At 38.1% G+C, this 17,263-nt stretch overlaps 1 pseudogene; it reads right to left on the reverse strand.

The window, feature by feature from the left end:
* Positions 1-14,101: 14,101 nt before the first annotated feature.
* Positions 14,102-16,538, reverse strand: LOC111365654 (annotated as a pseudogene).
* Between the last annotated feature and the right edge of the window lie 725 nt (positions 16,539-17,263).

Consider the following 17,263-nt stretch of genomic DNA (forward strand, 5'->3'; position numbering starts at 1 on the left):
GCAATTTCAGACTTCTATAAGAAAATCAAAGAGAGAGTCATCATAATATCTAGAAAAGCTACATAATTTAAGAGTCTTGTGAAGGAACTTACCTTCTACATCATACAACGGGCCCCAACCATGTCAAAACTAAATGCTAGCTCCTTTAATACGACTGAAGAGTATAGATTAATGACAAATTACTGATAATTGTGATAGCTTGAATGACTAATATGTAAAAGAAGGCAAACAAGATAGGACAAAGCGGAGAAGGTGTAGCGTGTGTTTTAAACAAAATTCTAAAGCAGGAGTCACACATACTAAATACTACATACAGCAAACAAATTTTTTTGCAGATTTTCTGCCAAAATCAACTGATATAACATTCTGAATCACAAACAATATCTTTCGATAAACAAACAACAATATGGAAATAGAGATGGCAAAGGATGATAATTAGAGAAATGCAACTGTTTGAGATCCCAGATCTTCTTTGTGGTCAGAATTCGGTCATCTTGCTTGCATATTACTTCCAGTGCATCATCAAAAAGTTGAAACTTTAATGCTTGCGAAAATAACTAACTCGTACGTCCAGATTATTCATGATATCAGAAATAGCAACAGAGTGTGCCAATTTAGTAAGAGGACTCGAGGAAAAATTTAAGTCCACTCCAAACTAATTTATTAGGAGAAAGACTTTTAAATAGAATGAATCCATATAATCTTTAAAAGATAAAAGAATAGATATTTCTAGTAAATTCTATGCCATAAAAATTTCCGAGCTCTCTCAGTTGAAATCCCTCAGTCTTTTCTTTAGCACGTCCATGGACTTTTTTTGGATACTTTGCTTTGAGTTTTCTCTTGAAAAACTTCCAAAAAGCCTATCAGGCGTATCCTTGAACTTCTCACATATAGTAGCCACCTTTTTATAGTCCAAACAATTGTAGTTCTTCTCCCTTATCAAGGGATTCATAAAATTTTCAGACTGACTGCACAAGAGAAGGTTTACCAATTGTCTGGCTTCTATCAAGCAATCTCGAAAGCTCCCTTCATTGTGTATCTCATGCAATCCAGTACTGTGACACTGCTCATTGGCAAAAGATTCCAATGCCTTTAGGTCATGGTCGAGAAATGCTCCCAGAATAGAGTTAGAGATAAGCTCAAGAGCGCCAATCCCAACTTTATATAAAGCATTCAAAGGCAAAATTTGTTGTGCAGTGGATATAAGAGTGTCAAGATATATAACAACCTCATTAACATACTCATTTGCATGTTATGTAATCTGCCTATATAAAGGCTTTCTCCAGGAAGAAATAAAGTACACCAAAAAAACCTTAAACTACAACATGGTATCAGAGCCTATCCCAAACTTCTTTCATAAACCCTAAGCCGCCTGTAGAACCTCAAATAATTCTATACACCTTAGTGGCACTAAGACATGAATATTGGATGATTAAAGTACACTTCAGATTTTTAGTCTCATTTGAGACCCATTTTCGATATAGGAAACATTCGATTTGGAAAATGATATCTAAATAAAAGTTGTAGCTCTTTGAGTTAGCTTTCCAACTCACTTTGAATTACCTCAATCGAATATCGGAAGAAGAAGTTATGATAGAAACACTGAAAGCTGTGCAGTGTCAACCGGACTACAACCGGTCGACCGAAATTGCCTGAAATGAAAATTCTCGTTTTTCTCTAGAATTTAAATATTTATTTTCATCAATTATTTTCTCAAAGGGCCACCCATGTTTTTGGCAATAAAAATCCCACTAAATTGAAGCATTTAACCTCAAACTTAAATGGCACCCATGTTTTCTCTTTTAAATGAAATTTGACCCTTCATTTGCTTTAAGTTATGGGATATTTACCTATAAATAGAGACCTCATTTCACTCATTTTCCTCACACCAAAAGCAAGAGCTTTTACATACTAAAGAAAGAGTTTCCAAGAAAGAAAAAGGAGAGGGAGGAAAACTATTTTTCCTAGAAGTTTAAGAAGTGTTTTCAAGCATCAATTCTCAACGGTTTTCAAACATCCAAGGAATGCATTTCTTTCAACGTCCATGTTTCATCGAAATTTTCAATCGAAGTTTTCAAAGTTTCAAAAGCATCAATCAATGTTATTGGTTGTATGTCAAATGGTACTCCGGTACAGTATACCCCTCTATGTTGAAGAAATGTTCGTATGTCAAATGGTGTCCTCGGGTACGGCATACCCCTTCATGTCAAATGGTGCCTCTGGGTACGGCATGTATGAAAAGTTATAAAGTTAATGTTTTGAAATGTATAGCTTGATCACGAATGCACCTATGATACCTATTGAGTTTTTCAACTCACGGGTATAATCCCATCTCTACAGATTGAAGGAATTCTACCTTGAGCATGGATGGAGGAGAAGATGGAGAGTAATGCAACGAGCCCATGAAAATCCGGTTAATAAGTGATTTGGATTTATTTTTATGAAATGTTTTTCAATGTTATTTCTTTAAAGTTTTGAATAACGCAGAATGCGAGAACAAGTTATGTTTTCTTCAAATAAAATACATTTTGTTGTTTTGAAAAGTGATTCAGTGTTTTTGTTTAAAGTATTTGAAGTAAAGTTATTTAAATTATTATCCAAAAATGTAAGCTTCCGCTAAAACGGGTATACACTTGTTACTAAACCACCGATTAAGTTAAGTAAAGTAAGTAGCGTTCCGGTCCACTAGGGGTCGGGGCGTTACACCGTCACTATAGGCTAACCAAATTCCTCATTCAGAATTGGTCCTGAAACAAGGGACCAACCATGGATGACAGAAATACTGATATTGGCACTATGAACCAAACTCCAAACCCAATTGAATTACCCAATCTCAACAGCTTACCATTTGGTTTTAGATTGAATGATACAAACTTCAAAATCTGGTCACGAATGATTGAAGTTCATGCTGCAGGATTAAATAAACTTGGCTATTTGAATGGACAAACCCCAAAAGTAGATGAGAAAGATCCTGGTTACTCAAAGTGGTGCACTGAGGATGCAATTGTGCGAGGATGGTTGTTGAAAACCATGGAACCAAATCTCCTTGGCTTGTTTATTGATCTTCCAATAGCTAAGGAAATCTGGGATAGTGTCACCCAAACTTTCTATGATGGGGCTGATGAATCCCAATATTATGAACTACGCTGCAAGGCCACGAGGACAAAGCAGAATGGACGTCCAGTCAACATTTACTATGCTGAACTCAACAGTGTCTGGCGAGAAATCGATAAGTGACGCCCAATTAAAATGGTATGCGCCACAGATCTCCGAACTAGACAAGAAGAAATTCAGAAAGATCGGATGTATGACTTTCTTGCGGGATTATATGAGGTGTTTGACTCTGTCCGAAGTGATTTTCTCCGAATGAAACCTGTCCTAGGTATTGAAGAATGCTTCAATACTATTCGATGAGAGGCTCAACGTCAAGTCACCGTGCTTGGAAAAAGGGATACTGGTGACGGTTCGTACATGGAAATGGTCTCCAAAACCACCTCGTCTAACTATCGCACTCTACGAGCTATTGAGGACTCAGAAAAAGATAAGTTGCATTGCAGTCATTGCAATGGTACTCGCCATACCAAAGATACTTGTTTTGAAATTCACAGCTATCCTAACTGGTTTCTAGAAAAACAAAAGCAAAAAAAAGCACGAAACAACAAGCGTCCAAGCCAAGCAAAGATAGCCAATACAATTGATACTGTCCCTGGAATGGCTGCTATGGCAACAGGTCAAAATGACCATACTGAATCGGGTGAATTACTCTCTTTAGTCAACCACATGTCCTTGAATGACTCTACTACTACCTTAGGTAACACTGGCATGATTTTTTCTGCATCTGTAGCTCATGATACAAGCTGGATCATTGACTCGGGTGCCACAGACCATATGACTTACGACAAAACTCTATTTCAATACATGACTTCTCCCTCCAAGAATAGTGTCGTGACAGCCAATGGAGAGTCTATTCCAGTAATTGGAGCAAGATCTATAGCCCTTAACCCCACTCTTTCACTACATAATTGCTTACTTGTTCCTGCACTATCAAATCACTTATTATCAGTTGGTCAGATTACGAAACAATTAGATTGTGTTATATTAATGTTTCCTACTTTTTGCCTACTTCAGGATATCCGAACTCAGGCGATTATTGGGCGTGGTACGAAGAGGAGGGGGCTATACTATGAAGATGATATTGCTTCAGGTCATGTTCATCAAGTTCAGAGCCACACTGACAATAACTTAAAGAATATCTGGTTGTGGCATCATCGACTTGGACACGCCTCCTTTGGTTATTTAAAAAAATTATTCCTATCTTTATTTGGTGATGTTTCAGAATCTTCTCTTAAGTGTAATATTTGCATTTTGGCTAAGAGTCATCGTGCTTCATACACTTCATGTCTTAATAAAAGAATAACTCCATTTGAATTGATCCACTCTGATGTTTGGGGACCTACACCAATTACTACTCAATTTGGAATTCGGTGGTTTATTACCTTTGTAGACGATTGCACCAGAATGACTTAGCTATATACTATGTGACACAAGAGTGATGTGCGGAGTATATTCCCATTTTTTTATCAAATGGTTCATACCCAGTACTCTCTTTCAATTAAAATCATTCGACCAGACAATGGCGGAGAATACCTTAACTCTGAACTCTCCAATTTTTTTTTTTCAAAACAATGGTATTCTCCATGAGACTACCTGCCCACGTACTCCACAACAAAATGGTGTTGCAGAGCGTAAAAATAGGCATATACTTGAAACCACTAGAGCTCTTCTTATTGGTGTTGGCGTTCCTCAAAATTATTGGGCGGATGCTGTAACCTATGCAGTTTATCTCATGAACCGGATGCCATCACTAGTCCTCTCGTTTCGCAGTCCCCTACATGTATTTACTCAACATGTTCAGACTCCATCCTTACTACACTTAGATCCATGTGTATTTGGATGTGTAGCATATGTTCACCTACAAAAAGACCAACGCACCAAACTGGATCCTTGTGCAGTGCGCTGTGTGTTTCTCGGTGTCCATCCTCATCAAAAGGGATACAGATGTTATCATCCTCTGGCTCACCACATGTATGTTATCATGGATGTTACCTTCTCCGAAACAGAATTTTTTTTTTTCATACAGATCACTCCACCTCTAGTCTTCGGGGAGAGCAGCAATGTGAGGCTTACAACTGGATTGATCTTCCACAACACACCGAGTTATCTGGTTCAGGGAGAGTTCAAAGACAAGACTAAGCTCAAAACCAAGACCTAGATACAGCCCTTAAGCCTGATATGGTATAGAACTCTGAACATATTTCTGTTGAATCTAGTGAACAACAAGATGACGATGATGAAGCAACCCCTTCCTCTCCTCAAGTACACGTCTAAGATCAAATGGATATTTTTGAGGTAAATACACCTGAAAGAGTTTTTTCCCTTCCTTTATTATCTGCTCCATCTTATTCTTTGCCTCCCAGACAAAATTGTGGAAAACCACTTGATAGGTACTCTCCGGATGGAAAAGTGAGATATGCAATCGTAGAGTATGTCTCTACACATAGGTTGTCACCACAACACCAAGCATTTGTGACTGAGATGGAGAATATAAAAATACCTACAAAGGTTGAGGAAGCTCTAAAAAATCAAAAATGGGCAGAGGCAATGCAAGCTGAAATGGATGCACTCCAAAAAAATGGCACATGGAATGTTGTATCACTTCCTTAAGGAAAAAATCCAGTGGGTTGTTGATATGATCCAGGAGTCGAGCCCGACGAAGGCAAGTGTGAGACGAGACCCGTTGATAGTTGATGGCGGACCAATGACGCGATCAAGGGCAAAGCAAGTGAAATAAGCGATGGGATTGCTCGTTCAAGAAACCTTTCATGGAACCATGTTCGGGACTTAAAATGGAGCAACTTTCATGTTCGGGTCGAAGACTGAATCAACTTGGATCAATTTGTTATCAAGCAACGAAAGCGAAGGCTGAAGACAACACCATGCGGCCGCACAGGCAAAACCACATGCGGCCGCACACATACATACCGAAAACCAAAAGTCCAATTCCAGTTGAACCATGCGACCGCACAAGCCAAAAAAATTGGCGAATTTTCTATTTTTGGCCGAATTTCCTAATTTCGATAGAATTCTTATGAAATCAAATTATTACCATAATTTGAAGGTTTTGTACGTTTTTATTCATTAGTATAAATATGAGATTACTTTTCATTATAACAACTTTGAACTATTGACTTTTGAATTAATATTATAGAGAGAAATTTATTCTTTCAATTTATTGTTCTTCTTGAACAATCTTGGAACTTATCAAGAATCAATTTCTTGTGGCGTTCTAATCAATCGAATTGTGGGTTCTTTCAATTGTAATCAAAGGGTTTTAGGTTCTTCGCTAATCTAGGGTTTCTTGGTTCAATTCTTGGAGTTCAAAATCCAAAACCGGATTAGTATTGGCGTTCTTGGGTTCCGCATCAATCTCGTTGTGGGTTTTGTAGTTTCCATTGCTACGGGGCTCGCATCAGTTGGTATCAGAGCTTTGGCTCCAATTTAATCAGGTTATATCCTTTATTTTCTAATTTTTTTTCAATTCCTTGTGTTCTTGTGTCCAGAAGGTTTTCTGGATCCTTTGATCCAAAAGTTTCATCAAAAATCTTCAAATTTCATTTCTGGGCTCAATTTTCACCCAAATCAGTTTTCGTTTTCTTTGTTAGTTTTGTTATTGATTTCCGGATCTAAAAAAAAAATTACTGTTCATTTGTACGGTACTGTTCATCCGTACAGTAAAAAAAACTTGTTAAATATTATTGATCCGTCAAATATCAACTTTTATTATTCATTATCATTTCTAAATTACTTGGACACATTAAATCGTTTCATTCCTTCAATTCAAGTCAAGTTTTAAAAGTTTTCTTTGAATCCTTCGTTACAATTATTGAGTCACATCCGGTTTGGGGAATTCTACACGAATTGATTGAGTTCATTAATTGTTCCTAGAAGCAATTATTGAAAGAATTGAGTGGTAAAAGGTAGAGAGGTGAGCATAATAGAGGGTAAAAGCCCTTGTGTGTGTTTCCGAGTGATTTTTGGTGAGGCAGTAAAATAAAAAATTTAGTGTTAGGATGTCAGAAAGGGCAGAATCAAACTCAAGCCGACAAGACAATAATAGCAATACATCGGAGTATTTAGTGCAAAGGTTTGAGAGGGCGTTTGGAGATGTGAGAGATAGGTTGGAGAAGTAGGAGGCTTGGATGAATAGATTAGATACATCGGTGGCTAATCTTAGTTGGGGGCATCGAGTGGATGTATCCAATGCCAAAGGATCGGATAGATGGGAGCCTAGGAGAGAAAGGCGAGAGGAGTATGGATATGGGAGTGACATGGGCGAAGATGAATTTCACGGTGTTGAGATGGGAAGGATGAGGAATAGAGGCGATAGGTTCGACAGACGGGATCGAAATGATCGCGGGGAGGAGTTGGATGGAAACTTGGGAAATATAAAAATGACACTTCCTTCATTCAAAGGAAGGAGTGATCCCGAGGCATACCTGGAGTGGGAAAGGAAGGTTGAAATGATCTTCGAGTGTTATAACTACTCGGAGGAGAAAAAGGTGAAGTTAGCAGTTTTGGAGTTCAGTGACTATGCAATTTCATGGTGGGATCAAGTGATTGCTTCACAACGTAAGAGTGGGGAAAGACCAATCAGCACTTGGGAGGAATTGAAGTCATTGATGAGAAAGAGGTTTGTTCCTAGCCACTATTACCGAGAGATCCATCAAAAACTGCAAGGTCTATATCAAGGGTCAAAAAGTGTAGAGGACTATCATAAGGAGATGGAAATACTCATGATTAGGGCCAATGTGGTGGAGGATTGGGAGGCTACCATGGCACGATTCTTGAATGGGTTGAATAGGGAGATTGCCAATGTAGTGGAGTTGCAACATTATGTGGAGTTGGAAGACATGTTGCATGTGGCTATGAAGGTAGAGAGACAACTGAAGAGAAAAGGGGCAGCTAGGTAGCCGTTAGGAACTTCGAGTGTTAATCCATCTTGGAAGTCAGGGTGGAACAACAACAACAAAGGTGATAAAGTTGTACCTAAAGGTAGGAATGAGCGGCAGAAAGGGAAAGGAGAAAGTGCTAGCAAAACAACACCCAAAACAGATTCACAACCATCAAGGAATCGAGACATCAAGTGTTTCAGATGCTTGGGGTCAGGGTACATTACGTCTAAATGCCCAAATAAACGGGTAATGGTTTTGTTGGATAATGGAGAGGTGGTGAGTGAAAGTGAAGGAGAGTTTGAGGACATGCCTGCATTGGAGGACGTTGAAGAAGAAGAAAAATTGGAGTTTGCTGTTGGGGAATCGTTGATGTCAAGGAGAGCTCTTAACACTCAAGTCAAAGTGGATGATTCGGAGCAGCAGCGAGAAAATATATTCCACACACGTTGTTACGTCAACGATAAGGTATGTAGTATGATTATTGATGGTGGGAGTTGCACGAATGTAGCTAGTACAACTTTAGTTGAGAAATTAGGACTAGCATTATTAAGACACCCTAGGCCTTATAAGTTGCAATGGTTGAATGAAAGTGGGGAAGTTAGGGTGAATAAAAGAGTTTTAATTAATTTTTCAATTGGGAGTTATAGTGACAAAGTAGTATATGATGTGGTGCCTATGCATGTGGGTCATATCTTGTAAGGAAGACCATGGCAATATGATAGAAGGGTCACACATGACGGTTATAGGAATCGTTATAGCTTTGTCAAGGATGGGAAGACTATTACTCTTACGCCATTAACACCGGCACAAGTGTATAGAGATCAAATCAAGTTGAAAAGTGAGGAAGACAAGAGAATAAGAGAGTCAGGAAAAAGGAGAGGCAATAGTGAAACCATCAATAAGAGAGAAAATAGTGAGGTGGCTGAGAGTGGAGAAAAGAGAGAGAAGCCACATGAACGGAGAGAAAAGGAGTCAGTTGAGAGGAGAGAAAAAGAGTCAGCTGAGCGGAGAGAAAAACCAAAGGTCAACTTCTGTGCAAAAGAGAGTGAGTTGAAAAAGGCTATGAGCGATAATAGACAAATGATATTATTAGTGTACAATGAGTCCCTTCTCAATTTTGAGGATTCTAACACATCCCTCCCTAGTTTGGTTAAGTCTTTATTGTAGGAGTTCGACGATGTGTTTCCTGAGGAGATGTCAAGTGGATTGCCGCCAATCAGAGGCATCGAGCACCAGATTGACTTTGTACCCGGAGCTATCATACCGAATCGACCATCTTACCGAAGCAATCCCGAGGAGACGAAGGAGATTCAAAAGTAAGTGGAGGAGTTGATGAGCAAAGGTTATGTCAGGGAGAGCATGAGTCCATGTGCTGTACCTGTTTTGCTGGTGCCTAAGAAGGATGAGACTTGGAGAATGTGCGTGGATTGCCGAGTTATCAACAATATCACGGTAAAGTATTGTCACCCAATGCCTAGGCTAGATGATATGCTTGATGAGTTGCATGGTACTTGCATTTTTAGTAAGATTGATTTTAAAAGTGGGTATCATTAAATTCGCATGTGGAGGGTGATGAATGAAAAACGGCGTTTAAGACTAAGTATGGATTGTATGAATGGTTAGTTATGCCGTTTGGACTCACTAATACACCGATTACTTTTATGCGTTTAATGAACCATGTTTTGCGTGCTTTTATTGGGAAATTTGTTATAGTTTATTTTGATGATATCTTAATCTATAGCAACAACTTAGATGAGCATTTAGAACATTTAAATTGTGTGCTTGTTGTATTGCGAAAGGAACAACTATATGCTAATTTCAAAAAGTGCACATTTTGCATGGATAGAGTTGTTTTCCTAGGATTTGTGGTTAGTGCTAATAGGGTGGAAGTTGATGAAGAAAAGATAAAAGCTATAAAGGAATGGCCAACACCTAAGACTATAACTGAAGTTAGGAGTTTTCATGGATTGGCTAGTTTTTATAGGCGATTTGTAAGAGATTTTAGCACCATCACCACACTGTTGACTGAAATAGTAAAGAAGAGTGTAGGTTTTCATTGGGGAGAATCTCAAGAAATTGCATTTAACACCATTAAGGATAAGCTATATAAAGCACTTGTTTTGGCATTACCAAATTTTGATAAAACATTCGAGGTTAAGTGTGATGCATCAGGAATAGGTATAGGAGTAGTGTTAATGCAGGAAAGAAGACCTATTGCTTACTTTAGCAAAAAGTTGAGTGAGGTAGCATTGAATTATCCGACATATGATAAGAAGCTGTATTTACTTGTTCGAGCATTGGAGACTTGGCAGCATTACTTATGGCCAGAGGAATTCGTGATACACACCGATCATGAATCTTTAAAGCATTTGCAAGGTCAAGGTAAGTTGAACAAAAGACATGCGAAATGGGTGGAGTTTATCGAGACATTTCCCTACATCATCAAGTACAAACAAGGTAACGAAAATATAGTTGCTGATGCGTTGTCTCAAAGGTACGTGATTTTAAATTCATTAAGTACTAAATTACTTGGTTTCGAGCATATTAAAGACATGTATGAATTTGATTGTGATTTTTCTAGTATTTATACTTCATGTGATAAAGGTACATTTGATAAATTCTACAGGGAGGATATTTGTTTAGGGAAGATAAGTTGTGCATTCCTAATTGTTCTTTGCGTGAATTATTGGTAAGAGAAGCACATGGGGGTGGTCTAATGGGACACTTCGGGATTCAAAAGACTTTAGACATGTTAGGGGAACATTTTTATTGGCCTAAAATGCGACATGACGTAGAACAAATATGTGGAAAGTGCATAACTTGTAAAAAGGCTAAGTCTAAGGTTCAACCCCATGGTTCGTATACTCCTTTGCCTGTACCTAGTGAACCTTGGGTAGACATATCTATGGACTTTGTGTTAGTTTGCCTAGAACAAAAAGGGGTCGGGATTCAATATTTGTAGTGGTTGATAGGTTTAGTAAGATGACGCACTTCATACCATGTCATAAAACTGACGATACTACTAATATTGCAGACTTATTCTTTAGGGAAATAGTACATTTACATGGAGTACCTAAAAGTATAGTGTCTAATAGGGATGTGAAGTTTTTGAGTCGTTTTTGGCGTGTTCTGTGGAGTAAGTTAGGAACTAAGTTATTATTTTCTACAACTTGTCACCCACAAACAGATGGACAAACTGAGGTAGTTAATCGAACTATGACTCAACTATTTAGGACAGTGATCAATAAAAATTTGAAATCATGGGAAGAATGTTTACCGTTTATAGAGTTTGCATATAATCGAGCTACACATTCTACTACTTCGTTTTCTCCTTTTGAAATTGTTTATGGTTTTAATCCACTAACACCTATGGATTTAATGCCTTTGCCTGTACATGAACGAGGTAGCTTGGATGGGAAACGAAAAGCCGAGATGGTGAAAACACTCCATGAAAAGTTTAGGATGCAAATCGAAGAGAAAGGAAAGCTGATTGCATCAAAAGCAAATAAAGGAAGAAGACGCGTTACATTTGAGCCTGGAAATTGGGTCTGGGTGCATTTCAGAAAAGAGCGTTTTCCAGAACAGAGGAAGTCAAAATTGCAACCACGAGGCGATGGACCGTTTCAAATCATCGAGAGGATCAATGACAATGCATATAAAGTGGATTTACCTGATGAGTATAATGTTTCAGCTACTTTTAATGTATCTGATCTCTTTCTGTTTGATGTAGGTTTAGATTCGAGGATGAATCCTTTTGAAGAGGGAGGGGATGATATGATTCAGGAGTCAAGTCTGACGAAGGCAAGTGCGAGACGAGACCCGTTGATAGTCGATGGCGGACCAATGACGCGATCAAGGGCAAAGCAAGGGAAACAAGTGATGGGTTGCTTGTTCAAGAAACCATTGATGGAACCATGTTCGGGACTCAAAATGGAGCAACTTTCATGTTCAGGTCGAAGGCCGAATCAACTTGGATCAATTTGTTATCAAGCAACGAAAGCAGAGGCTGAAGACAACACCATGCGGCCGCACAGGCAAAACCACATACGGCCGCACACATACATACCGAAAACCAAAAGTCCAATTCCAGTTGAACCATGCGATCACATGGATTTACACCATGCGGCCGCACAAGCCAAAAAAATTGGCAAATTTTCTATTTTTGACCGAATTTCCTAGTTTCGATAGAATTATTATGAAATCAAATTATTACCATAATTTGATGGTTTTGTACGTTTTTATTCATTAGTATAAATAGGAGATTACTTTTCATTGTAACAACTTTGAACTATTGACTTTTGAATTAATATTATAGAGAGAAATTTATTCTTTCAATTTATTGTTCTTCTTGAACAATTTTGGAACTTATCAAGAATCAACTTCTTGTGGCGTTCTAATCAATCGGATTGTGGTTTCTTTCAATTGTAATCAAGGGGTTTTAGGTTCTTCGCTAATCTAGGGTTTCTTGGTTCAATTCTTGGGGTTCAAGATCCAAAATTGGGTTAGTATTGGCGTTCTTGGGTTCCGCATCAATCTCGTTGCGGGTTTTGTAATTTTCATTGCTACGGGGTTCGCATCAGTTGTAAATGGATATTCACCCTCAAGCACAAAGCAGATGGGACAATTGATCGGTACAAGGCGAGGTTAGCAGCAAAGGGGTATACTTAGTCATTCGGCATTGACTATCAAGAAACTTTTGCTCCAGTTGCCAAAATGAACACCATCATAGTCTTATTATCCTTGGCAACGAATTTTAATTGGCCTTTGAAACAATTTGATGTAAAGAACGCATTCATTCATGGAGATTTGGAAGAGGAAGTGCATATGCATCTCCCACCTGAATTCAATACTCCACATTCTAGTGGAAAAGTTTGCAGATTGCGAAAAAAAATTGGTTATCACCAAGGCGACTCAGATCACACTCTATTTATCAAACGTAAGAATGGTAGAGTTACATTGCTCATCATCTATGTAGACGATATGATCGTAACTGGTGATGACACAGATGAAATGAAAAGGCTACAAGAATGCTTGTCTTCTGAATTTGAAATGAAAGATTTAGGAGGACTGAAATATTTTTTGGGGATTGAAGTTGCAAGGTCCAAGGATGGTATATATTTGTCACAACGAAAGTATATACTAGATCTCTTATCCGAAATCGGTATGCTGGAATGTAAACCAATAGAGACTCCTATTGTTCAAAATCATCGCCTTGCCATTTACCCAGATCAAGTACCAACCAACATTAATTTACTTGTCCCACACACGTCCAGACATTGCCTATGCCGTTAGTGTGGTAAGTCAGTTTATGCATGCTCTAAGTAAAGATCATATGGCTGCTGTAATGAGAATTTTGAGTTACCTAAAGGGAGCTCCAGGAAAAGGACTGACATTCAAGAGACATGTACATATGAAAGTGAAAGGATTCACCAATGCGGATTGGGCAGGAAACATCACTGACAGAAGGTCCACCTCTGGCTACTTTACATTTGTTGCTGGAAATCTTGTCACGTGGAGAGGCAAAAAACAAAATGTAACAGCAATGTCTCCAGCAGAAGCAGAATATAGAGGTATGGTTCTTGGGATATGTGAACTTTTATGGCTTAGGATCTTGCTTATTGAAATAGGTTCCAAGCCAAAGGAACCTATGCTATTATCTGTGACAATCAAGCAGCTCGGGAAATAGCTAATAATCCGGTATAACATGATCGAACTAAACACACTGAGGTAGATCGACGCTTCATCAAAGAGAAGCCGAATCTGAAGTTGGTGGACATTCCTTTCATTCGATCAAGTGAGCAGCTAGCAGACATTCTAACTCATGCAGTTTCTGCTAAAATTCTTCATAAATCTCTGGACAAGTTAGGCTTAGAAGACATCTACGCACCAACTTGAGAGGGAATGTTAGCATGTGATTAGCTAAATTATAGGTAATTTGTATGGAAAGGAGTATATCTTCCTATATGATAGAGATATATTATAGGAGAATGATTGATATACCTTGATGTACTCCTTTGATATACAATCTGTGTTATGTAATCTGCCTATATAAAGGCTTTCTCCAAGAAGAAATAAAGTACACCAAAAAAAACCTTAAACTACAACATGCTGGGGGTACATCGTCAGAAGTCCAAATTACATTTTCTGTAAGTGACATAAAACTCATCTAACTTGGAGTTTACAAGACACAACAGAGCAAGATAAGCAGCATCCCTTGAAGTTTTAAGTACAATCTTGGCAGTTAAGCTACCTTGACGACCATCAACTGATCTGACAGGAATCCCACGTTGTTGGCAGCATGCCGAAGAAAATAATCACATGCCATTTCCAAAATAGCTATATTGGCAGCAATCTGCATTGCCTGAGAGACCTCGATGGTGCCGCTATGCATTGTGTTAAGTATGAATTCATTTAGGATATCAATCAAGAGTTTGTCCAGGTACTTCCTCACAATTTCAAAAAATTTCATCTACACCCTATAAGACAAGTAATTAACAGAGTCCTTTGTAACTGATCGAACTGTTAGATTGACTAATTCTGGAATGAGTCAATCACTCCTTCACAATTAGAGTCAATCACCCATTTTCATTGTAGAATGAGTCAATCACTCCTTCCCCAATTATAGCCTTGTGTTAGCTGTACAGTCAATTACTCCTTTCATTTCTATAAATTGTTAAACTCGTGTGTATTTAGGGATATCAATACAATTGTTTTGGTATCTTGGCCAAAACAATTCATCTCTTTATTGATTCTTTCTCGAACAATCCGACAGCATTCAGGTAGCACAGAAGAGAATGAGGGAATGTATGCGAAAGCCAGCATTATATCTGATGCTTGAAGATGGAATATAAGAACATCTGTGTGGTAGTTTGACTCCTTTTTCATGACCAGTGTCTCCGGCATTATATCTGATGCTTGAAGATGGAATATAAGAACATCTGTGTGGTAGTCTGACTCCTTTTTCATGACCAGTGTCACTGGCAAGGACTTCAGTGATCTGTTGTCAACACTCTGCTAAAAGAAGCTCGTGATATTTGTCACTACTACTGTTTCAATGTCTCAAGAATTGAGCCCACTTCATAACCGTATTTTTTAGGGGTTGCCCCAAGAAGAGTCGCATAATCCTCCACCAGGAAGAGATGGCTTGCTGTATCCATATGCGAAAATTGTTCCTCCAAGATTGAAGTTATTTTAGCCGCATCCGTTTCCCACATCGTCTCAAGCTGCTTTGGTGAGAGCGGCCCACTGGCAGTCCTTAAGACTCTATCTTCAACAATAAAACAACCAGCAATTAGAGCAAAAAAGGTCTGATGGGATTCAGTGCAGAGGATATTTGCAAATCTGACTTCAGCTGCAGAAACCGATTTTTGTAATAATAGTTAAGGAACTGCTCTTGAATTCCAAGACAAATGTGAATGTGGCATGCCCGATAAAGAGGCGTGAGGTCGAATTTTATAACAGAATTTTCATCAATTTCTTCAACATCCAATGTGTAAGCGATCTCCTGAGCCCAAACAACTTTGTTCCTCAGCTTTCCTTCAACAAACCAGCGTATCCTCATCCCTCTGACAAGCAGATGCAGCATACTCTATAGCAGTTTGCCCAATATCCTTCGCACTGCTCCTTCTGTGAACTAACCATTCATTAACCTCGTGCAGACCTTCTTCTCAATGTGCGACTTTATCAATGGTTTTCTCTTCTCAATAAGCATCTTGAGTGCCTTTACAGGAATATTCTGTGGATAATTTTTCTCAATCTGATCAACAGCTTTGAAAGCCGGGTAAAACCAACCTTCTGAATTATGATTATTATAGTTCAAACAAAGATCCAAAGCGAGAACACAGTTCTTTAACGTCTTAATGGCTTCAGCAACATTCTTAATCAAATAAGATTCGAGGAGCTCTTCAAGTTTCAAAGTAGGGTGCTCCCAACCTCTTGTAACCTAAAACTCTCATTTGCGAGCTCGCTTTTCAGCTCTTCTGCATCAACTAAGACACCACGAAGCTCATCAACAGCAAGTATAAAATCCTCATAATGGAGCTTGCAAAGTTCCTCAATTTCAACTTCTTTTTTTCTCACTACATTCTTAAGCCGTTGCATATGGGCGGCTTCCATGTCTCAAAAGCAAGTCGGACCATAGGTCCCAAATCCTCCCCATTACTGACCATAGTACTTAGAACAGAGTCCTCACCAGCCTGCCTCGCTCATCTTCATTTCAGCACTCATTTTTCTAATCAAAACCCCGGTGTTAATCAAAGACAAGATACTTCAGTAAATCAACACTCCTAACATAACCAAGACTCTCAAAATCAAAAATGAAAACACATAACTGATTAAAAATGTATATCCCCAGTATTTAAATAATCGAATGCAAGTGTATAAGCAAAATCTTACCCAGATTGATATAAGGTTTCGTTGAGCAACAATAATAACTACAAGAAATGGCGATACAGAAAAACCCATTATGGAAAGAAGCTTCAAGCACCTATTTTCAGAAGATTTTGGGAACCACATTTTTTGATCCATTTTCTACTTAAATACCCATTATTTGATCCAAATTAATATCCAAAAATAGAAAAGAAAAAATGGTCTTACAAGTGGGTTTTCATTGATGAAATCTATCAATCACTTTCATCAAGAAAACTCTATATGCACTAAACTAAATACAGAAAAATAGAAGATTGTATACTTTAATGGGTTCAGCATATAAATAGAAATATACAAGCAACACAATCATCAAGAAAGAAATTTGTGAATCGAATAATTCAAGAAAAGTTATAAAAGATCACTCTTTTACCTGAAAGAACAGAATCTTGATTCTTACGGTAATCAGACGCTGAGAGTAAGAATTCTCTTTACTCAAAATGTGTGTTGAACTTGAATCTTCCTTTTTCGTGTAATCTTAACCTTTCTGGTGTTTTTCTTTGGTTTGAGATTTCTCTGTGTATTCTTTTTGATGTTTTTTATGATAAGTACAGCTACAGTTAATATTATTCCTGCCGTTTTACGGGGATTATTGGAGACATTCTGACTTGGAACAAAGTCGAATAAAGCAACAATCATTACAGTAATTCATTAATTTCTGGCTTTCATTTCAATTGTCGATTTTGCGTCGGTACTTTTGTGTGCAATAATAGTTAATATCCAGCTCATGTGAAATAGTAGCCCGCGTTCGTAGTTATGTTTTATGAGTTTTATGGCTCTAATATTATCTTTCCTATATATCCTTATTTTTATTATATAAAACATAC

This window comes from Olea europaea, chromosome 17 (genome assembly GCF_002742605.1).
Source record: "Olea europaea var. sylvestris chromosome 17, O_europaea_v1, whole genome shotgun sequence".
NCBI classification, from domain to species: domain Eukaryota; kingdom Viridiplantae; phylum Streptophyta; class Magnoliopsida; order Lamiales; family Oleaceae; genus Olea; species Olea europaea.